The 23,669-nt window shown below is 43.7% G+C and overlaps 1 protein-coding gene across 1 annotated transcript in view; it reads right to left on the bottom strand.

Annotated features, from left to right (window-relative positions):
* Positions 1-23,669, bottom strand: part of ENTREP2 (endosomal transmembrane epsin interactor 2) — a 512,187-nt gene that overhangs the window by 357,601 nt on the left and 130,917 nt on the right. The window lies entirely within an intron of this gene.

A 23,669-nucleotide genomic window follows, 5' to 3' on the forward strand; every position in this document is an offset into this window, starting at 1 on the left:
ATTTTGTCCGATATTAGTATACCTACTCTTGCTTTCTTTTGGTTACAACTTGCATGGAACATCTTTTTCCATTCTTCCACTTTCAATCTATTCATATCCTTGTGTCTAAAATGAGCCTCTTGTAAGCAGCATATAGCTGGATTGTTTCTTAATCCACTCTGCCAATCTGTATCTTTTAATCGGTAAGTTTAGCCCGTTAGTATTCAAAGTTATTACTGAAAAGGCATTTCTTGAATCCACCATCTTATTTTTTTAATTTTATTTGCCAGTTCTATATATTCTTTTCCCTCTTTCTCTTTGTATTAATTTAATTACCCTTAGTGGTACTCGTCAATTCTGTGCCCTCCTCCAGACCTCCCTCTCCTGTCTTTTTTTTTCAGCTGGCAGAACTCCTTTTAGTATTTCTTGTAGGGTCAGTCTCTTGTTGACAAATTCTTCCAGAACTTCTTTGCCTGTGAAAACTTTGATCTCTCCCTGAGTTATGAAGGTCAATTTGGCTGGGTACAGAATTCTTGGCTGGAAGTCTTTCTCTTTCAGGATCTTGAATATATCACACCACTGCCTTCTCCCCTTCAGGGTGCTAGTTAAGTAGTCTGAAGTCAGACTTATTTGGTTTCCCTCATTTGTAGTAGATTATTTTTCTCTCGCCACTTTCAGGATTTTCTGCCTCTCTTAACATTTGATGAACTGAATAATATGTGTCTTGAGTAAGGCTTATTTGGATTTATTCTCTTTGGAGTTCGTTGGGTTTCTTTGACTTGTATATTTATACCCTTTATGAGGGTTGAGAAGTTTTCCCCCATTATATCCTCAACTATTCTTCCTAGCCCATTACTCTTCTCTTTTCTTTCTGGGACACCAATGATTCTTATATTTGCATGCATTATTTTGTCTATCATTTCACTGAGATCCAATTCATTTCTTTCCATCTTTTCTCGCATTTGCTATTTTGAATCTTCAAAGTCAGTGATCCTGCCCTCTATATCACTTACTCTTTCTTCTGTCTCTTCAAATCTGCTGCTGCATGCCTCTAGTATGTTCTTTATTTGGTCAATAGAGTCTTTAATCTGTGATATCCGCTATTTTTCTACTTATTCTTTCAAATTTCTCTCTATACTCTTCTACTGTCTCCTGGATCTCCTTTATGTCATTTGCTTTCTCACTAATTTTATTAAGTAGAATTGTATGAACATCTTTGATTAGTTGTTCCAACGTCTGTGTCTCCTCTAGTGTTCTAATCTGGTCATTAGGTAGGGTTATATATCTCTGCATTATGATATGCTTAGCGATCTTCTGCTGTCCTTGTGGCATGTGAATATCTTGATTGATTTACTTTGGGAGTTGATTTCTTTCCGTAGTCTAAGGCCTCGTGTTTGCAAGATGGTTGTACAGCAGGGAGCATGGTACCAGGTGGGGAACTCAGTACGGTGATTTGTTTCAGGGCGGGTATAGGCACAGGTTGGAGATATTATGCTAATTCGTGTCAATGTGGGCCCCCAGCAGCCAGGGAGAAGGTAGCTGTGCGAGTGCACTAATCTGGGAGCCATAAGCCTGGTGTGTGCTGGTCTAAGGCTTGGGGCCCTTTGTGCACATGCATAGAGCTGCGGCCACAGGTCAGTGTTATGCCTTGGTGGACTGGGACAGATATGACCCGGCTGTGCAGTTCAGCACTTTCTCAGAGCTGGGAAGTGTAGCTGAGGACTGTGTGCGTGCGGGGTTCTAGAACTGTTGTAAAGTGCATTTCCCAGAGCTAAATGATGGAATTGGGGGCCCACGCACATGCGTGTGCCAAGGAGTGCCGAAAATTGATGTGCAGGACTTGGGGGGGGCGGGGTGAGGCTGTGTGACATTATGGGCAGGAGGGCAGGGGTAGCGGGTATGGAGGTTAGTGCCCACAGCCTTTATGCACTGGCAACAGCCTGCAGGGAACAGGGAGGGGGAAGTAGTGCTCGGGAGGGGTGCAGGAGAGGCGGGTTGGGCTGCACTTGGGGTGGGGGTGGGGGGCAGGTATGTGCACTGGGGGCTGGTGGTGTGGGGGCGCCTGGAGCGCAGGGAATGCGAGTGGGTGACTGGGTTCGGGTGTGTGGGGTGTGGGGTGAGTCATCGGTCACAGGGCTGCGCTGGTGAGCACAGCATGCCCAAAGACGTGACTCGGCTTACTTCCTATTCCCCGGCTCCCATCTGTGCGCTCCCGCAGGCTCCGTGCCTTCGTGCCAGGTTCCAGTCCTCTGCCTCTCAGTTTCTTGATCTCTGCAACCAGGGTGCCTTGTGAGGTGCATAAGGCTCTCCCAGGTCAGTTGCACTCCCGAATTGCCACCTCAGTTGCCCTTCTGTCCCTTTTCTAATTTTACCATGGAACAAGGCTAATCTCAAGCTACTCTATTCAGCCATCTTCCCGGAAGTCCCGGAAAATGAACCTGCTTTGATTCCCATTTGTAACACACTCCAATATCTCTAATATGTCAAAAGCATTCCTCAATATTCCACAGGTCTTGTCTTGTACACGTACATGGGCAAAAAGCCCTGAGTTTCAGCACTAAGCAAGATCTGCACAGAGTCTCCAAGGATGTGCTGCTTTCTTAACAACTAGCACAGCCTGGATCTGCCTTGGATAAGTATTTTTTAAACTTTAAGAGAACTTCTATTCCCTAAAAAAAATCCTGTGCAGAATCCAATATATAAAATGGAACAAAGTGACGTTTTGTTAGCAGAGACTTATTTTTAAAGTTCAAAATTTAAAAGTACTTATTACAAGTAGGTTGTAAGTCTGACAGAAGACAGCTGATGTCACAACAGACAGCAAAAATAGTTTAATTCTAAATTTAGTTTTGGTTGTCCAAGATCAAAAAAATTCTGAAAACTGAGCATTTCACTTTGTACTTTTAGGATATCTTTAAAGTAAATTAATCCAGAAGCTTGAAAATGAAATACAAGGGAACACTGATTTCAAGTACTGAATCGTTAGAACAAACGGATGAATTGTTTGTCCACCAGTTTCCATATTAATTGCTTGGCAGAAAATATTTTTTAAACCTATACGTAGCAATGTGGGACTTCCAACAATTTTATATTTTAAAATATGTTACTCCAATGCCTGTCATATCATCGGAATTTTAAACAAATTTACTTTGTTCTGTCTGCTGAGTCCAAATCTACTTTCCAGTCCCAGGAGAGCAACTGGAGGAAGCCAGGGCACAAGCAGACAAAAATGTCATCAAAACCTCCTAAGTTCATCTTAAATGTTCATCCAAACTTTATATTCTGATTTTTTAACTTTTCAGAACTGAAGCCTGGGAGAAGTCCACAGCAACTCCTGCATCTTTACAGCACCCCCAGCAGCCTGGGCTCATCTGGCCAGGGGACCATTTGGAGAATCATGTGATTGAAAATAATTGGTATTTCTTTCCAGTACAAAATGATTTTTCAAAGCCTAAAACCTGCGGTGGATTTGTAAAGTTTCCTCTATTAAGTACCCAGCAAAAACCCCTATATAAAGGAAAAAGAATACTAGTGTAATATGTTGCAATGAACTGTGAAATATAAAAATTAAATACGTAAACATTTAAATGACCAAAATAAACTGATTATGCAGACTCTAAAAGGAAATTAGTGACAAGATCTATGAATGAATGAATGCCAGAGGATGATCCTAAGCAGTCTTCTGTAATAAGTGACATATTTTAAGAATAACTGAACACCTTTTGTAATAGTCCATCTCCAATTTCTCTTACTCCCAATCCTGAAACTAGACTTAGAGTTTGTATAATTAATAAAATCATCCCTTTCCACTTGCTCTTGATTATCATTCATCAGGGTCACATCTGTACTTCTACTGCCGATTGTAATCATTTATTTCAACCAGGGTCTCAGTGGTTCATTTGCTCTTCATTAGCTCCTGGAGGTTGGAAAAAAATGTACTTGAATTTCCTGAGTAAATGCTAATCTCACTGATTCTGGGGCAAGGACTTGAATTCCCTGAATATTTTCAAGAAAGACAGTTACAGTCAAGACACAGGCTCTTTAGTGGCTAAAGCGGTCATCCCCCCGGAATGGCAGAGATGGCCACAGCCCCATTGAATCCTGATCATCAATTCAGTGGCCTCGGCAGGGTCAGGCTTCAAATCAGACCCTTCCTTGCCACGCAGGCACACATTAGTCACTTAAATATGAACAAGGATGCCCGTCAATCAAAAGAGTTCACATGCAAATGTCAGAAGCCTGAGATTCCCTGGTGAGTGGGGCCCTAGCCCGGGAGAAGCAGACTCCAGAGGGATGGAGCAGGGCTGGGTGGGCATCCCGGTCTACCCAGAGCAGGCAGGAGCAGCCCTGGGACGAACCCAGGCTTGCACATGACAGGCCTGGATCCAAACCCTGGCCTGGTCCTGGCAGCAGCATGCATGGGCACATCACAAGCTGGATCTCATGGAAAAGGGGACAGCAACCCACAGTCCTGCAGGCGGTGGAGGGGGTGACAGAGAGAACAAGGGAAACCTGAATTACCATTAAAAGCCAAAGCACAGGTGACAGAGTTGGGAGGCCAAGGAGCAGAAAATGTGGGGAAATTAGCAGCACTAAGCCCCACCCCCAGGTAAAGTAGAGAGCACGTACGACTCAAGAGACCTGTCCCAAGATAATGCACTGAGAAACAGAGGTTTAAGTATACTCTTTAAAGTGATAAAAAAAATTATAAGAAATAAAAATTATAAACAGCAGAAATCAGGAGGAGAGAGCAGGGGGTCAACAGAAACTTTTAAAGTCTGTTAAATTTATTTCAGAGAAATTTAAATCAAGAATTGCTGTACACTCATTTGATTGGGAAAAAATTTACAAGTTTGACAATGCTTGTGGTGAGAGACGATCTGATCCACGAGGTGCAAATACACCTGGCTGGTGGGGAGGGAGGGGGTGGTAGGGAGTACACAGTGTGGGTGAGGGGTTGCGGAGGGAGGGATATGAAAAGTACCAACACTTTGGAAAAGGGTTGAGCATTTCCTCCTGGGATGGAACATTCACAGATCCTAAGACCCGGCGGTGTGACTCTTGGGCATGCATCCCTAAACACCTCCTGCCCACACACACCAGGAAACAAGTATAAGAATGCTTTGCACTGCCCTGCTCACAATAGCAGTGAGCGGAAAATAACCCAAATGCTGAGCCGTGGGAGATGGGTGAGCCGTGGGACATTTTGTTACCCAGTAACAAAAATGAGGAAGTTATAGCGATTCACACACCATGGAAGAAATTTGGCGATGTAATATTAAGTGGGAAAAACAGTCAGCCCCAACAGGCTACAAACAGAAGGATGCTCTCTTTATAAAGGCAAAACAGCCAAACGTAAAATGCATTTTAGGGATACACAGATTCAGTAAAACCATATAAAAGGAAAGAAGGGGATTATGTACCTGAGAAGCAGATAATGACTAACTGGAGGAGGAAAGCAGGGAGTTGAGATAAGGGGACCCACACGGTTAAAGGGAGGTTATCGTAAGGGAGGCGGGGTCATCGCTGCTTATGTTATTAAAAAGAACAACTGAATAATTTAATAAGGTTGGAGAAGCACAGAATGGTGAGAGAGTATGTATGAAAAGGAGATGGGATTGAACTCATTTTGTGCCCTTGAAGTCCAAGTATTTTAAAGAAAAGGGATATGTCATAATAACAAGTGTCCCAAATGAACTGAAAGCAGGGACTCAAGCAAATTTTACACCAATTTCCACAGCAGCATTATTCACAGTAGCCAAAAGGAGGAAGCAACCCAAGTGTCCATCAACAAATGAGTGGATAAACAAAATGGGGTAAATACACACAATGGAACATTACTCAGCCACAAAAAAAAAAGGATTGCAATTCTGATGCATGATAGAACAGGAATGAACTTTGAAAATATCCTGCTAGGTGAAATAAACCTGGTGCAAAAGGACTAACATTGTATGACTGCACTTGTATGACTTCACTTGTATAAAATATCTAGAATAAGAAAATTCATGGAGACAGAAGGTAGATTAGAGATCAGCAGGAGCTGGGGGAAGAGGGAATGGGGAGTGACTGCTTAATGGGTACAGAGTTCTTGTTGGAGTGATGCCAAAGTTTTGGAAATGGCGGTAGCACGACTCTCTGAATGCAATTAATGCCACCTGATTGTACACTTAAAGATTAAAAATGGGAAATTTGATGGAAATTGATATAAAATGATCCTTGATTTGTCTCACAGGAAACTTTTAAAATATTTAATTATCGCAATATTAAAAATGCAATGAATTCAAGGGGTATAAGAATATTGTGTACTTTGGTGCAGATAAGAACAAAAGAAACTAAAAGCTGACACCAGCAGCCAGGAAGGGGGAGTGGAGTGAAGCAGGGAGGATACTTTGACTTGCCATGCTATGTTCTTCGGGATTTAGCACACCACTACAGCGCTTTTAAATAATAAGAAGCATGTTTTAATCAATTCTATGTGGAAAATCATACAAAACTGTACAGTGTATGAGCTGTGTGACTGTGCCTTCGGTCAGCCACGCTTAGGCAAGTCAGTACCCCGAAGGAGGGTAAACTTCCCCAGGGTTCCCCAAACACTACTGGCAAACTGAAGGCAAGCAGTTGATAAGAATTAGCAATGCAAATAAAATGCATAAAGTTGATTTTGTTCCTAGCATTGCCTTGAGCCTTGAGAACCTTCATCCTTACTTCACTTCAAATTTCAGGGCAGCTCAGGATGCCCCAACTGAGCTAGATGTTAGCAGTGACTAGTTACCCCTTCCCCAGAAGAGGTTCAATGGTTTAGCATAAAATCATGGAAAGAGGGGACTCCGCCGCTGCTCACCCACTTATCCCCGAGTTTGTGTTTGCTCGTTTATAAACTCGGCTACTGTCTACCCTATCTTCCTCACAGACACTAAAAAACATGGATCAAAAAGCCATGAGGGCGGGCCACGGTGGCTCAGCAGGTAAGAATGCTTGCCTGCCAAGCCCAAGAACCTGGGTTCGATTCCCGGTGCCTGCCCATGTAAAAAAAAAAAAAAAAAAAACATAAAAAAGCCATGAGAGGGTATGATTTCTAAATGTTGGGTTAATTTCTTTTTTTACGTTAATTAATTAAAAAATAATTAAATAAATAAATAAAAGCCATGAGAGGGCAGGCCACGATGGCTCAGCAGGTAAGAATGCTTGCCTGCCAAGCCTGAGGATCTGGGTTTGATTCCCGGTGCCTGCCCATGTAAAAAAAAAAAAAGCCATGAGAGCATTGTACGACTGTGCCTTTTATCATTTCCCGTGAGTTAACCATGCAAGCCCAGTGGTTACACATATGCACATGCATGCACACACACACACAAAAACATCTCCACAACATGATTTCCCCACCACAGTTTCAATGTATCACAGGTTGGCATAAGAATTAAATGAGAACTGGGGCGGAGGGGGGCGAGTTTCAGGGAAACCACAGACAGCACAGGAAGGCCAGTTTACAGCACAAAGGCTAGAAATGTGCAAGATTATTTTTTTTTTTAAAAAAAAGGCATTCCAGCAGACTCTGGCATCATAGGAGAAAAGGCTAAGTCCTTATGTGATTCCCTAAAGGAAAATACACTTATGGATTTTCAGGCCAGTAAAGGATGGCTTGAAAATTAAAAAAGAACAGTTTAGCCTACGCAATGTAAAAGTAACAGGAGAGGCAGTGTCTGCTGATCAAGAGGCAGCTAGGGAGTTTCCTGAAACCCTGAAAAAAATATATATGCGGCTTTTCCTGATCACAGAGGCACTGCACCTCTAGGACCCGAGATGTGGAAGGGAGAACTGTACTTGCATACATAAAATACCCTCCCTCTTCCCATTCTACCTTAGAAATTAATTCCCAAAGCTTTGTTGCATGTCATATGTTTCTAGACTTGGAGTTGGCAGAAGATTCCCAGAAAATGCTTACTTCGCAGACATTTTGGTTTCTCTGATTGTAATAACATCCCTTAAATGGCATTACTCTCATTTCTGTTGGTTTGTCTAAACCTCTCCAAGAAAGAAACCATATATATATACTATAGGACTATTCTATGCTGCAATTTTTTACTGCGGTAAAATTTTTACAGTGAAATCCACACACTGTACAGTTCTGTGAGCTTTGACAAACAGTTACCCATGTAACTAATACTTCAGTTACGACATGGGACATTTCCATCACCCCAGGAAGTTCTCTCATGCCCTTTCCTGTCAATCCGTACCCCTAAAGGGCATTATGATTATCACCATAGATTAATTTTGCCTGTTTCCAAACTTCCTATAAATGGAATCATAAACCACTATTATGTTTTCTAAGTGATTTCTGGACACACACACCCCCCCCCCAATTGATTTAAGTGAACGTTTCAGCAGTAATCTACCTAATTTCCCCTTTTTCAACACCTGGTCCCAGCTAACATGCAAGTCTTTTTGTGGTGAAACCATTTTTTATTCTGTATATAAAAGAAGAGTATGCATTAATCATAAAATTATAATTAATCATAAAATTATAACAACCCCTGTTTTCCAACATTTTAACACATAGAAAAAGGTCACTTCCAAGTTTCCAAACCTTGGTGTGACAGCTTGTGTCACCATCAAAATGCAGTTTACAGCCTCAGCTCGGCTGCCATCTTTATGTCCAGTTCCCACCCATGCAGTGGCTGCCATGCCTCTTACTACACAGGGACACTACCCACCTCTTCCCCTGTCTCTCCATCCCTTGTCTCAGCATTTCAGTGCCACAGGGGCTCCTCTCTTCCTGAATCCCAGTACCACCTCTCCACCAGTACCTGCTCCATGGGTGAGAGTCCTCCTCACGCATCTTTAGTCTCTCCCACTGAGTCCTTCTACCCAGCTCCAGTGTAAATGGAGCTCTTCATCCTAGAGACTCTTCATCCTAAAAACAAGAACTTTGCCTTGACCCCACTCTCCCTTCAAGTCAGGGTCCTACCCTTAACCACTTTCTTCATCACACAGTTTCCACTAATTTTGCAATCCTCTCCAAATGATTCATTAAATATGCGCACACTAAACTGCTCCCGGATGCCCAATCCAAAGGTTCATTCTCAACACTCCATCAGATTTGACACCGCTGAGTGATAAAGCTGTCAACCCACTCTCAACCTACAATTACTGAGGGACACTTGCATGTGGTGTGTGTGTGCGCACATGTGTGTGTGCTTGTGTGTGTGTGTGTGTGTGTGTGTGCATTTTAGTTTGCTAAAGCTACCAGGATGCAATATATCAGAAATGGGTTGTCCTTTATAAAGGAGAATTCATTAAGTAACAAATTTATAGTTCTAAGGACATAAAAATGTCGAAAAAAAAGGCATCAACAAGAGGATACCTGGACTCCCACTGGCATTTGGAGCACCTCTGTCATCTGGGAAGGCATGTGGCTGGTGTCTGAGGGTCTCCTGATCCTAGGCTCCATTGCTCTCAGCCTCCGTTTCCAGTCCCCAAGCATCTCTGTCGGTTGTGTCTAAGTCAGCTCTAAGGTAACTCTGAATTTCATCTCTTACCTTCCCTGGGCTCTATCTAGGTTCTGGCTTCTCAGTACTGTGGGTTATTGCTTAGCATCTCATGGAAAGGCACATGGCTATGTCTGCCAGGATCTGGTTTCTAATGGCTCTCCAAGCATGTGTGTGTCGGCACTCCAAACATTTCCAAATACCTTGGCTCTTTTAAGTTCTCCAATAAATTAATCAAGATCCACTCTGAGTGGTGGAGTCAAATATCCATCTAATCAAAAGGTCATACTCACAACTGGGTATGTCACATCTCCATGTAAACAACCTAATCAAAAGTATTCACCCTACAAAACTGAATCAGGATTAGAAGAACAAGTATTTTCTGGAGTATATAACATTTTCAAACCAGGACAGTGTGTGTATGACTGTAACACTATGAATAATGTTGGGTATGCATTTACGTACACATCTGCACTTACCCTGTGTGTACATAACCCTCCTTACTGAACGACTGTTACCAGGCACCATACCAGTATTTACATATGTCATCTCATGTAATTTCCCAGGTCATATTCCATCATTGCCTGACTCTCCAACCCCTCCAGTGATTCCTTCTTGGTTTCCCCTCTGGCATTGCCACCTGGTGGTATTCCTTGGGGTTCTGCCCCTTGCCATCTTTCAGGTGAGTTCATTCACTGCTGTGGTACACCCACCGTTCCTACAGCAATGGCTTCACGTCTTCCTTCTGAAGACTCTTCCTCCACCTGACTCTCCACCAGCCCCCCAAACTCAATCAAGCAACACCATTCCCTCTCCACCCCTCCCCAATTCACACCATCATCTGTGTTCCTTGTTTACAAAACCTCCAATATCTCACAGTTGTTGGTGGGAGTCAGTTACAAATGACCCCCAAATCCCTGTGGTTCACAAAAACTGTTTGCTCCCCAGTCCTACTACCAGGTCCATCATGGCTGGCTGTGGCTCAGATTTGTGCTGCCCTCCCTTCAGGAGCAGACTAACTTCAAAGCTGGAGAAAACAGAGAGGTGAACTGCCTTGTAAGGCTTCTGCTCAGAAAAAAAATGTTTGTTTGTTCTTCAAGACCCAGACCAAACCCCTCTAAGAAGTCTTCTTTAGCTCCTAATGGCACTTGTTGCTCCATGATTTGCACACAGTTAAGCCTTCTAGCACCTGTGTAGAAAGATCTCACTGATGTTATGTGAAGACAGGATCACAGCCAATAGTCCCTCAGTCTGATCATTTTAGCCTCAAATTCCATTTGTTTAATTCATTACAAATTTACTGAGACCCAAAGAAGCAGGTGTCATGGGTTGGAGCAATGTACCCCAGAAAAAACATGTTAATCATAATGCATTCCTGTGGGTGTGAACCTATGTTAATAGGACCTTCTGATGAGGCTATTTCAGTTAAAGTGTGACCCAAGTGAACCAGGATGGGTCTTCATCCTATTCCTTGAGGTTTTACAGAGAAGGTCACAGAGAGAGAAAGCCAAGGGGACAGCCAGAAACTGGAAGTCAACAGAACCCAGAAGAGAAAAGAGAAGATGCCGCCATGTGCACTGTCGTGTGAGGAAAAAGCCAAGGAACCCCAAAGACTACTGGCCAGCCAGAAAATACTGACCCCAGGAGGAAGCAAGTCTTCTAACTTCTGAAACTGTGAGCTAATAAATTCCTTTTGTTAAGCCAACCCATTGTGTGCTATGTGTTTTAGCAGCCAGAAACTAAAAAAGCAGTGTGTTCTGAATGGTTGGCATCCATCAACAAACAAGACAAAAAGTAAAATGGCATATTAGAAGGCAATAAATATTACAGAAAATAAAGGAAACAAAAGAGCCACATAAGAGGAGTGGAAGGGGGGTAATACTAAACTGGGGGCTCCTGGTGGCCCTCCACAAGGAGCTCACTGTTTGGCAAAACTTGGGAGATGACAGAGAAGCCAGGTAGATGAAAGGAAGAAGGCAGAGCAGTGTAAAGGCTACCATGAGGACATGTGCCTGGAGCGCTCAAGACCAGCGAGGAAGCAGCTTGACAAGCAAGTGGACCAGTAAATCACTCAGAGCTGGGTCAGCCACTGCAGGGGGTTGGGCCTTGCACCACCAAGTGCACTAAGGAGCAACCGCAGAGCTCTGAGCAGAGGTGGGCTGTGATCTGAATGATATTTTTGGAGGAAATAGAAAATGGAAGATATCATGGTTTCATTAGAAACAACCATGTCTTCAATATTCTCCTTGTCTCTAGCCATGAATCAATCAGGATGAGAGACAAGATCCTGGACAAACATTTCCTTATCACTGTCATCTTTAGTGACAATGTCAGCAACAGGCAGGCAAGAGTCGCAGAGGCATGAGCCCTTTCCGTCCTCTGATGCCAGAGAAATGCCATGTCGGGTTCCTACATGACAGTAAACACCTGCAAACTGTAAAGGGTCGCACCAAGGTGGGAAAGATGTTTCTCCAACAAACTGCAGAAATACCCAAACAGTTTGGCCAAGGTTTGGCAATCTTAGAAGGGGTGGTGAGTTATCTAAGAGAACCTGAATGGTAAAAGATCACTGACTATTCAGTCCACACTTTGTATTTCTAACCCCACGACTTTAAGAGGAGCAGCAGCTAGCACTTGGGTGCCTATCCAAATAGACCTGCTCTCTCCATGCCCTTGTGCTCAGAGCAAGATGCCTTCTTCCCTGTTGACAGCAGGGGTTCAGGCCTCTGTTCTCATACCAGCAAGCTGGGCGACGCAGAGCAGGGGGCCTCCCAAAACCCCAGTTTCCTCGTTGGTAAACTGGGGTGATGATAAGTGTTCAGTTTCTGTGAGAATTAGCGGGACCCTAATTAAAGTGCTTGGCATTCAATCTTCAATAAACAGAAACTATACCTATTTTCACAGATTGGAGAAACACAGATAACTTGTTGGATCTAAATTACAGTCATAAATAACTACCGACCCTGATTTATTACCTGGCACACCCGGCCATCAAACAACTGATTTTGTCTTTTAATCTAAACCTGAAAATAGTTTCAACAATGGAAGAAAAGACCAGCTTGGTTCACTGGAATGTTCAGAAAAAGGGGAACACTCCCTGTCTGGATTCCTGATGACACAGTGTGAGCTGGGTCAGCTGGGGTCTGTGGAAAGGAAATGTTTGGAGCCAACATCATGTTTTTATCTCCAGGTGAATTTTTAAGAGGTACAGGCACAAATAAGTCAGATAAACACAGTAGAGCTTGGTGGGATGGGCAGGGGGCAGTGGACAATGTTCTAAATTAGACATTCCCTAAATGTAGCCATCCAGGGAAAAGGCTGGTCTCTGCCTCCCTGACATGGCAAGGCTGTGTTCAACTACTTTTGAGGAACACAAGCACATGCTACTTGGTTGAAAATGATCAGAAGCTAGAAGGAGATAAAAGAGGGGGCCCAGCTCTGATGAGCATTTTTCTTTGTGGTGAGATCATATTTTATTTTTAATATTGAAGAAGGAAAACTCTGGGCACTGTCAGCAGAGTGCTCTGGTGAAAACCAGTTCTGCTCTTCAACTTGTCCTGGTTATCAGGAGAACATGCTGCAAGCCAGAATACCTCATTTACAAGTGTCTGCTCACCTAGACCTTCAAGCTAGACCACCAGGGACCCCTCTGGAAGCCTCCCTCAGAGCGTACAGTGCCCCCCCAAACTGGGGAGCCCTCCCTTAGGGTGCACAGCACACCCCAAACCCACCTGGCTGAAGAAGCACCAGTGAACTCATTAGAAGGCAACACCCCAACATACAGGGGTTCCAGTCTGGAAAGTAAGGGGGAAGTCTAAAACAATTAAGATTAAAAGACTGTTCCACCTATCGGTGATGTTGATACTAATCACTACCCAGATTTTAATTCTCCCTAATTTTAGTAACATGCACCAACCTGTTCACATTCTAAAGCCTCACCTGGGGTCCCCAGAGGTAACTGCTCACAGGTTAGTACCATCAGGACAAGAACCTCAGTCCTAGCTCACCCAAAACCCTGGACAGTGACCAAACCTCTCTCCATCCCAGCCCTTCCCCTCGTGTTCTCCTCAGCTCAGAACCAGAGGGCTCGCCTGTCGCCCGTGACCTGGGAGATTCAAATGCAAGGATCTCCTCAAGTCACCGCAGGAGAGCAGAAGGATCTCGGCTTCTGCTGTTACATTATTATTCCATCCTGGCAGGGGCAGCAGTTCACCAGCATCCCTCTCCCACATCTAAAAGTTCAAACAAGGGGGCCTCCAAAGGCCATTGTCATTGGACTGCCACAGATCACAGAGCCCAGAGAGAACCCTCAGTTCCCACAAATGCCTCCCAGCCCCAGGAACTTTCTCTGTGCTGCTGTCTGCAAGATGCCCCCACCATCTCCAAACTCCAGAAACCCAAGAGAGAGGCTCTGCCTTGGGATGAATGAGTGAGAAAACAATCAAGAAGAATTAGCCTTATACATCGCCCCATCCAAACAGACTTGGAGCAACTAGTGCACTGAATGTAATGTGCTAGACACAGCTCTGATCAGTATTTCCCACAAAAATTGGGTAATCTGCCATGAATGCCCAAGCTAATGGGCAAATCATCACGAGAAAACAGCTAGGGACGCAGCACAGTCTCTAAATTGGAGGCACAGATGGGCATTCCACTGATCACTCAGACTGAGACCTTGGATGTAGAGGATGGAGCAAATCAAGTACCTTAAGCTTAAGGATGGCTGCATCAGTCTCTGAACAAAAACTAGAGAAGACCATTGCTGACCCCACACTGATACCTTCCTCCTAACCGAAGAACTGATTTGTATGGGGTGGCAGTAAGCTCAACTGAAATTACATTCCTAGGCCACCTCCACGTAGGAGTGGCCACGTCACCCAAGGCTGGCTTAGGGTAGATGGCGTGTCTTCTAGGAGGGTTCTGGGAAGGGTTTTTCTTCTCTTTCCATTTTTAGGTCTTGCTGCCTGGAATACAGACATGTGGCCTAAGAAGGCAGCAAAGCCATGTGGTAACCCTAGAGACAGGGAACAGAGGGATACAGTCAACTGGTTAAAGATGGCAAGCAGGGGGTAGCAGGAACTCGGCTCTCAGTGACATCCTAGGGAGTGTGAGTCAGTCCTTGGGAGCCTCTTCCTACCCCAACCTTCTTGTTCTATGAAATAAATAAAATCCCCTTTATTTAAGCAACTGCTAAAATAAAGTTATATTTTATATAAAATATTTTATGGTTATATTTTACTTACAACTGTTCCAGTATGGTAGCCACTGTAATGCAATATACCAGAAACTCAATGGCTTTTAAAAAGGGGAATTTAATAAAAGTTGCAAGTTAACAGTTTTTAGGCCATGGAAATGTCCCAATTAAAGCAAGTCTATAGAAATGTCCAATCTAAGGCATCCAGGGAAAGGTACCTTAATTCAAAAAAACCGATGAAGTTCAGGGTTTCTCTCTCAAGTGGAAAGGCACTTGGTGAACACAAACAGGGTTTCTCTCTCAGCTAGAAGAGCACATGCTGAACACGGCGTCATCTGCGAGCTTCCTCTCCAGCTCCCTGCAAGGCATTTTCCTTCTTCATCTCCAAAAATTGCTGGCCAGTGGACTCTCTGCTTCGTGGTTCTGCAGTATCCTGTCATCCTTCTCTGCTCTCTCTGAATCTTCCTCTCTCTCCAAAATGTTTCCTCTTCTATAGGAGTTCAGTAATCAAGACCCACTTAGAATGGGTGGAGACACACCTCCACCTAATCCAGTTTAACACTCAATCTTGAGTGAGTCACATCTCCATGGAGATAATCTAATTAAAGTTTCCAACATGCAGTGCTGAATAGGGAATAGAAGAAATGGCTGCCATTACAAAATGGGATTAGGATTAAAACATGGCTTTTCTAGGGTACATATATCCTTTCAAACCAGCACAGCAACCAAATGCACTAAGAACAAATATAAAAGATCAAACAATATTTGGCATATTTCTTTTAAAAAATAATAGGATCAATGAAGTGATATAAGTGGTTATTTGTCTCCAACTTTGTGACTAGCTCCTTCTGAGCATCAGGTAAAATCCGACAGTGGGTGGGCCAAAACTAGACCCAGGATAGGGTGGGAAGCAGTATCTTTTTTTAATGTTTTAAAAATATCAATCTTTTTAGATGGACATGAACTCTCCAGTTAGCCGCAGGCCTCACTCCCTATTGCCTACAACCAACCTGCCCCAGCGAATATCACACATCATACTTTTCTCTGGAGGTTATCTGAGCTTTCATAACCTACTCTTAGACATGAAGCAAATTCGTAATCTGTCATTCAAACAATTAAAAGTATATAGTGATGAAACGCACAAAGCAACCACATTCACAGTCTCTCCACAGGCAACTAAGAACCATCTGAGTTATTTCAAGAATAAGCCTAATTTCAGCAGGTATAAACTGGGCTTCAGATCCTAAAGTCTGGTATAATAATAAAATTTTGCTGGTACTTGATGAACTTCTTTCTCTATTATCTTCCAACATTTCATCAATCATAAATTAATAGATGATTAGGAACAAAAACACTAGGAAAAGCTTAAACAACAGGCACAGTGGTTTTTATCCATCAATTTGATACTTATAGTTTCCTTCAGCAAAGATAAACTAGAGGACAGCTGCTGGAATTCTTCAGACAGTTGCTACAATTCCCCAGAGTTGATGTGGGTTTGTTCTGTTTTGTTTTCAGTCACCTTAGAGTTTTAGGCCTTCAATATCAATAAAATGTGAAAATAAGGCTTTTTAGCAGAGACAACAAAATTAGAGGGGGAAGAAATAAACCTGTATCTACTGATCTGTACAGATGTTTATGGCATGCTGTTAAGTGAAAAGCAAAAGTAACAAAGTAGAAAAGGAATGCACTTATATGATTTTATTTCACTAAACAAAAACAATAATGTAAGCAAAGAGATAGGAATACCCTAGCTAGTTAACAATGTTGTGGCGGAAAAGGAGAATGACTAGCTTTTTCTTTCTACAAGTTCATATGGTCTCCATGTCTGTATTAATTTTATGTGGCTGCTGTGAAAAAAACTTCTAACTTGGTGATTAAAACAGTACAAATTTATTACGTCATACTACTGGAGGTTAGAAGTCCACAGGGGTCTCACTAGGTTAAAAAAAAATGGGGGGTGGTCAGCAGTGCTGTGCTCCTTTCTGGGGACCCCTGGGGGAATTCTTACCTTTTCCAGCTTTCAGAGGCTGCCCACATTCATTGGCTCAGGACCACTTCCTCCACCTGCAAAGCCAGCACTGTTGCCTCTCAACGCTGGCATATAGACACATCTCCTTCTGCCTCCCTCTTCCACCTGTGATTACACTGGGCTCGACCCAGTACTCCAAGATATCCTCTCCATCTCAAGGTCATTTTATTAGTAACCTAGATTGCACCTGCAACCTCCACTCCCATTCGCCAAGTAACTTGGCATGTTCACAGGTTCTGGGATTAAGACCTGGATATCTTGGGACAGGGCGGTTATTCTGCCTACCACAATTTCTTCCAGTGAGTCTAAGTGCCTTTTGAAATCTGAAAACCAAACCAAACAGCTTTTATTAAAGAATCTTAATTCAATATTAAAGATTGGGAACAAGATCTAATAAATTTTAAAAAATAATAATCCACAGTAAACCAAGGACGCTGTTTATGATTTCCATGGAGAAGAGAAGCCTTTCTGTTTTTACAAAACAGTGAGATTGGAGGATATTAAATCACTTCTAACCATCTCTACTATTCAACAGGAGTGCCTTTAAACTCCTGGGACACAGAGTAAGGGCGAGTTTTTCATGTACAATGCTTTGCCTTGCAGACAGAGGTAGCAATTCACATCCCATTCAAAAAGCATGCAGGTTCTTGAATTTTTTTCATTGATTTTTTTAAAAATATGACTTATAAAACTTTAAAATCTTTAACTTTTTATTTAATAAATCTAATCAGATCTTCCTTCTTTCTACTTAAAGCTACTGAGACATACTTTTCAAAAACACTGGCTTCTACAAATGATCATCTTTCTCTCCATAATACAGAACCTCAAGGGGCTCTAACCCTTCATGGAGGGTGCAGTTTTCTGGACTTAGAACCAAGACACACAATAGGCCTTCAGGAGTCCGCTTGGCTGGCATCTGTCAACCATTCAGCCCTGACGTAGGGTCTCTACCTCCTTCTGGAGCATCAGGATGGGTACACAGGCATCAGGCGAGCCTATCTGATTGCCTGCTATATGAAACACAGACCAGGTCACAAAATCCCTATCACAAAATGCATATTCAGAATGCATTTAGATGGCTTCCCTACAGTGTACTGGAATTGGAAGTTGACACCAAACCTAATATCTTAGTTTGCCAGGGCTGCTAAGACAAATACCATATATTGGTTGGCTCACACAGGGGTTTCTTGTCCCTCCGTTTTGGAGACTAGAAGTCCGAAATCAAGGGCAAGGCCATGGTTTCCCCAAAGTCTGTGGTGCTCTGGTGATGTTTTTTCAGGAATCCCCATCACACAGCAATCTCTGTCTCCTTCTTTGGCTCCTCCTAATTCATGGTTTGAACTTCCCTAGTCTACAAGGACTTCAACCATAATGGATGAAGGCCCACCTGCATTCACTTTGTTCTCATTTTAATAACATCTCTAGAGGTCCTATTTACAAATGGGCTCACATTCAAGTCCTGACTTGCCTTAACATATTCAAAGATACTGTCTACAAATGGGTTCACATCCACAGGACCAGGGCTTGGCTTGAACATGTCTTCTGTCCAGGACCTGATTCAATCCCCAACATCTAGCTAAATTACATATATAATGTCTAGAGTTAAGCAAAGAAACCATCAACAAATCACAATGTTTGTTTTGTGAGAAACAATTAGGACGAACAAATAATTCAGAGGTCTGTTTTTTCAAGTCAATAACAAAATAGTTCACATGCAAACTTTAGAAAACTCTTCCACATGACAAATACTGCATGACATCAATAAACATGAAAATTAGACTGTTCAATCAGGTGAATCACATTTCATCTAACTTTTTCCATCCTGGTTTCTGAATTTCTTGCCCTATATGAAATTTGTTTTAGGAAAGTTAATCTGAAAATGACATTTGGAAATATAATAGCAAACAGGATCTGGAGATTCCAGAGGTGGCAGTTTCGGAACACTTAATGCCAAAGACCACTGTTCTCTGGGTACAGCACTCCCACCCCCACCCTCTGCAGATCATCCCCACCTGGCAGCCATGGAAGGAAAAGTCTGGCTGGGTGCATCCACGACTTCCTTCCGCAGAGTCCAAAGAACAGCAGACACTCCACGCTGCCAGCCAAGGCATCCACAGTTCAGACTTCAGTTATAAAAATTACTAGTTCAAAAAGAACTACTAGGAATGTGAGGAAAACTCTTTTAAGTTAAAAACACACATTTTTTTTTCTGACTACATTCTTATTAGAATGGAAAATAATCCAAAACACAGATGACATCAAATGCTGGTAGGGCTGTTAAACAACAGGGACTCTCTCATTCATTGCTAGTGGGAAGACAAAATGGTGCAGCCACTTTGTAAGACAGTCTGGCAGTTTCTTACAAAGTTAAAGATCAGCTTACCACCCCATCCTGCATTCTCCTAGGTATTAACACAAATTAGTAGAAAACTGACGTTTGGAGAAAACCCTACATGTGAATGTTTGCAACAGCTTTTATTGCCACAAGTTGAAGGAAACCAAGATATCCTTCGATAGGAATAGGATAAACAAACTGTGGTACATTCACACAATGGAACATTAGTCAGCAATGAAAATAAATGAGCTAGCAAGCCATGAAAAGCAGGGATAAAATGCATCAAGTGAAAGAAGTTAGTCTGAAAAGAATATAGACTACATGACATACTGGAAAAGGCAGATCTATAGGTGCGGTAAAAATGTCAGTTCTTGCTGGGGTTCAGGAGGAGGGAGGGAGACATGGGGAGGTAAAGTCCAGGGCATTTTTAGGGCACTGAAATTACACTTTTAGGGCATATGAAATCCATACTATAATGATGGGTATATGATGTTATTATGCATTTGTCCAATACTATGGAAATGTACATACAAAGTGTAAACCCTATTTTAAGCCACAGACTTTAGTGAATACTAATATACTGCTTTTGACTCATCAATTTTTAAAAACGTACCAAAGAACTCCAAGATGGGGGGAACAGTGTGAAGGGTTGGGGGAGGATATGGGAGTTTACTGTATTTCTAAACAATCCTTATACAAACCTCAAGCTGCTTTAAAAAACAAGGTCTGTTTTTAAAAGGGAAAAACATGTTTTATGTATGAAATGGTTCAAAGGAGATAAAAGTGAATATGGCAATCACTACAGAATGGCCAGGATGAGAGCGATAACTGGGAATTAAAAGCACAATTGTCAAACTTCGCTTTTCTCTCTGTCTGGGAGCATGACCTTGGCGGAGCAGAGGGGTGAGAGTGAAGATGCGTGGGAAACAACACAGCTGAGAATAGGGAGGTGGGCATTAGGGACGTCTGAAGTCAAGTGAGACCACCGAACAAGGAAAACGGAGACTGGGGGGTGGGGAAATTCAGAGGCAGGACAACCTACAGGAGCGACGTGTTTGCAGCCAGGGACGGCAGCGGTGCAGGGACGCCCGGCCAGCCGGAAGGTTCCTCGGGAACCAGGTAAACCTCACCGCTGATGGAACCAGACCCACGGGCGCCTAAACGTACACCCCCACTGCTTCCGAGTTCCTAATACACCCAGTGCGCATGACCGCGCCTCACTGTGTGAGTCAGAAACCACAGCAGAATAAATGACCAAATTGGGAGGCAACAGAGACATACAAAAGTTGAGACGATCACATACAGTAAGATCGAAGATGACAGAAACTTCAACGTTAAAGAGGCAAACAGAAGCACGTTACACCCGGAGCCGCACGCAGCCAAGAGCTGACCTTCACCCCTGCTGCTGGAACAACGTCCCTGCTCAGCACGCAATGCTTTTCATCGTTATTTTTACCATCCCCTTGGCATCCATATGTACCAAGGAGTGTTAACAGTGCCAAATAAATAAGATAAACTGCCAGCACTCGCCCAAATTTCCGCTCCTCCCAGGGGACCAGAGATGCTGTCCCCAATCCCGAATGGGGGGCCTGGGTAGAGCACGCGGGTCCCCCGGAGCGAGGGCTGAGGTGCTACTCTTCTCCCGCAGTGCAGAGGTGGTGGCTCCTGCCTGTCTCCCAGCGCTCGCCCTTGGGGCTTCCTTCCCTCCAGTTTTTCCCCCCTGCCCACATCCCTACCGCTATGGGTCCTGGGGGCAGCGGTAGGGTTGGCGCATCCTGCAGGCACAGCTCACAGAGCGCTGGGAAGGGAGGACTCCACCAGACCAGAGCCACGGGAGCTCCCACCGGCGGTTGCAGGGGTCAGGATGGCGGGAAAAGTTGCTTTTTCTCTTCCTAAGCAAGCAGGGAAGCAGACAACAAGATAAGTCGGGGCATGACAGGGTGCAGAGGGTGGAGGGACCACTCGGGGGCCCTCACCTGCCCACTGGGGAGGATCCTTACAGCCTGAGAGGTCAAAGACTGCGAGTGACAGTCCCCCACTCCCTAGGAGGACTTCCTGGGCAGGGCTCACCTCTCCCACCATTTTCACAGCCCCACGGCACCCCAGATCCCTGACAAGTCTCCGCTCCTCCATGGAGCTTGCTCCCCGGAAAGCAATGCTTGGAGACAGTGCTACAAAAAGATCATGACAAATCTGAGTCTTCATTTAAGGTTTAAAAGAAAAAAAATTTTTTTTTTTGTTTTAAACATAAGCTCTAGACTATCAAATGCCTGTTTTTTGTATTGTCACCTTTTGCTCCTTTAGCTTGCATATTTTCTAGCCACACTCTACAGATGTTGCTACAAAAGGCAGCTCTTGATTAATTCCCCAAAGCAAATGACAAATATTTAAGAGACAGTCCGTTTATATGGAGGCATAAATGACTTGGGTGCAGACTTGATCCTACCCACGTTGATCATTCCTGAAAAGCCTTCAAAGTTCTGTGGTGACAAACCCCCTATCTTCCACACCCCCACGCCACACAGGCAATTCCTCCAGAAGCCGCTGAAATACCAGGCTGGGGTCCACCTCCCACATGGCTCTTAAAGGTACAGGTGGCCCCAGAATGCAGCTCACCTTTACATTTTATCTGTTTCACTTTTCTTAGTTGTTTCTGGTATATCAGAGATGCTTCTACCATCCACTTGGCCTCAGACAATATGGTACCAGTCCTATCCGCCCTGGATTCCTAAACTGGCATGTAGGAAAAAAGAAAATGAAGGGAGGGGATGGAAGGAAAAGAGGGGAAGGGAGGGGAGGGAAGAAGGAAGAGAGAAAGGCAGAGAGGCAAGAAGGAAAACTTGCTGCTTCTCAGGGACGGACATTAGTTCATCCTTCCCAAACCTTCAATGATATTCCGAAAGGCGTGCTTCCCATAGCCAAATGTTTTATTTCATTAAATATTTGATTCTCGGTTGCTCTCACACCTTATAATACAGAGTATGTTTCTTATGCTTGATGGAATATATTTAGCTTGCAACTCACAGTAACACTCAAAGAAAACTGCAAAAGCACCTGTGGAGGGTGGGAGGCATGGGAAAGGAAACAGCGTCATATAGCAGTGGAAGTGGGGCAGTTAAGAAAGGTACAAGAAGAAACCAAATTCAGAGACCTCCTTGGGCTGGTTGGGCGACAGCAAGTACAGGAAAGGAGAGCAGAGGTGAATGGAAAAGCTGTGAGGTGCTGAAAGGAGATAAAACTAGATGATGAAGAGTAAACTAATGAGCCAAGCTGAAAGAAAACTGACTTTCCCCACCTTCCTATCACTTTGAAAACCACATTGCAGTAACTGACCACAGACAACCTTTATTATAACAAAGGACATGGTCAGAAATTTCCAGATGCTTAAACAACAACATGTCAACATTCTATCAAGGGATCCGTGGATCACCTGTCTTCACTAAAACCTGCTGGTACAGGGGAGAAAAAAAATGCTCCAAAGGCCAAAAGAACACTGTACAGCTTCCAGGGTAGAGCAGGAGGAAGAAGCTGAGAAATAGCGGTCAAGAACAGTGAGTGGCTCTCTCTGTGTGGTGCCCATGGTGCCCATCCCCCATTTCCACAGCAGGCTGCCACAGGGTCCAAAACCTGGCTAGCTCACTGTTGACATAAAGGGATATAAAACCCTCTTCTCCAAGAACAGGCAAGGGCATGAATGAGAACTGATCATAGCTTTCGATTCGTGAATGCAGATCCCTGGGTTCTGACCCTGACCTACTGCTAGAACCAGATGGGGATAAAGGCGGAGGCAGCCATTGTTCCAACTCTGCCCTGGGCAGGGGCAGAGGTGGTAGAGATTTAAAGACACAGTGCTTCTGCAGGACACCAGGGAACAGTCACCTGAAGGGCTATATATGCTGGGCAGGCCAGGAAAGCACAGCTTTGGGAAGCCAACAAAAAGACTTTGGCCAGCTGTGGTAGTTTGGAGCTGTTAGGTACCCCAGAGAAGACTATGTTCTTTTAATCCATCCCTGTGGGTACAGACCTATTGTGGGTGGGACCTTTTGATTAGGTTATTTCAATTGAGATGTGACACACATCATTCAAAAAAAGTCAATTTCTTTTTCTGGAGTCCTTTATAACAGCATAAAGCATACACACAAAAAACCCAGAGAACTCAGAAAGGCATCCAGAAAAGTCAGAGAAAATCCCCTGAAGAAGTTACAAGAGGATCCACAGAAAAGAAGGCAGGAAGCTGGAACTAGCAACATCCAGGACAGAAGAGCCAGGAGTTATCAGCCATGTGCCATACCATGCCATAGAGGTGTCCTGGGTGCCAACAGCCTGTCTTCAGAGTCCAGGTATCATCCTGTTGATGCCTTGAATGGGGACATTTTCATGGCATAAGGACTGTAAATTGTAAGTTAATAGATCCCCATTATAAAAGCCAATCCAATTCTGGTATGTTGCATTTCTGCAGCTTCAGCAAACCAAAACAACACCCTTCCTAATCCCTTCCCCAGGACACTTTGGATTTGGTCTGGACCCTCTGCATAGGTTCCTGGCCAGTATTTCCACTGGGAAATAGGGCATTGAGAAAGTTCTCTCAGGGGGAACCCTGCTCCCAGAATTTGTCCTGCAGGAAAACAAGTAGAGACAAAAGGGGTGCAA

Source organism: Tamandua tetradactyla, chromosome 12, assembly GCF_023851605.1.
Source record: "Tamandua tetradactyla isolate mTamTet1 chromosome 12, mTamTet1.pri, whole genome shotgun sequence".
NCBI classification, from domain to species: domain Eukaryota; kingdom Metazoa; phylum Chordata; class Mammalia; order Pilosa; family Myrmecophagidae; genus Tamandua; species Tamandua tetradactyla.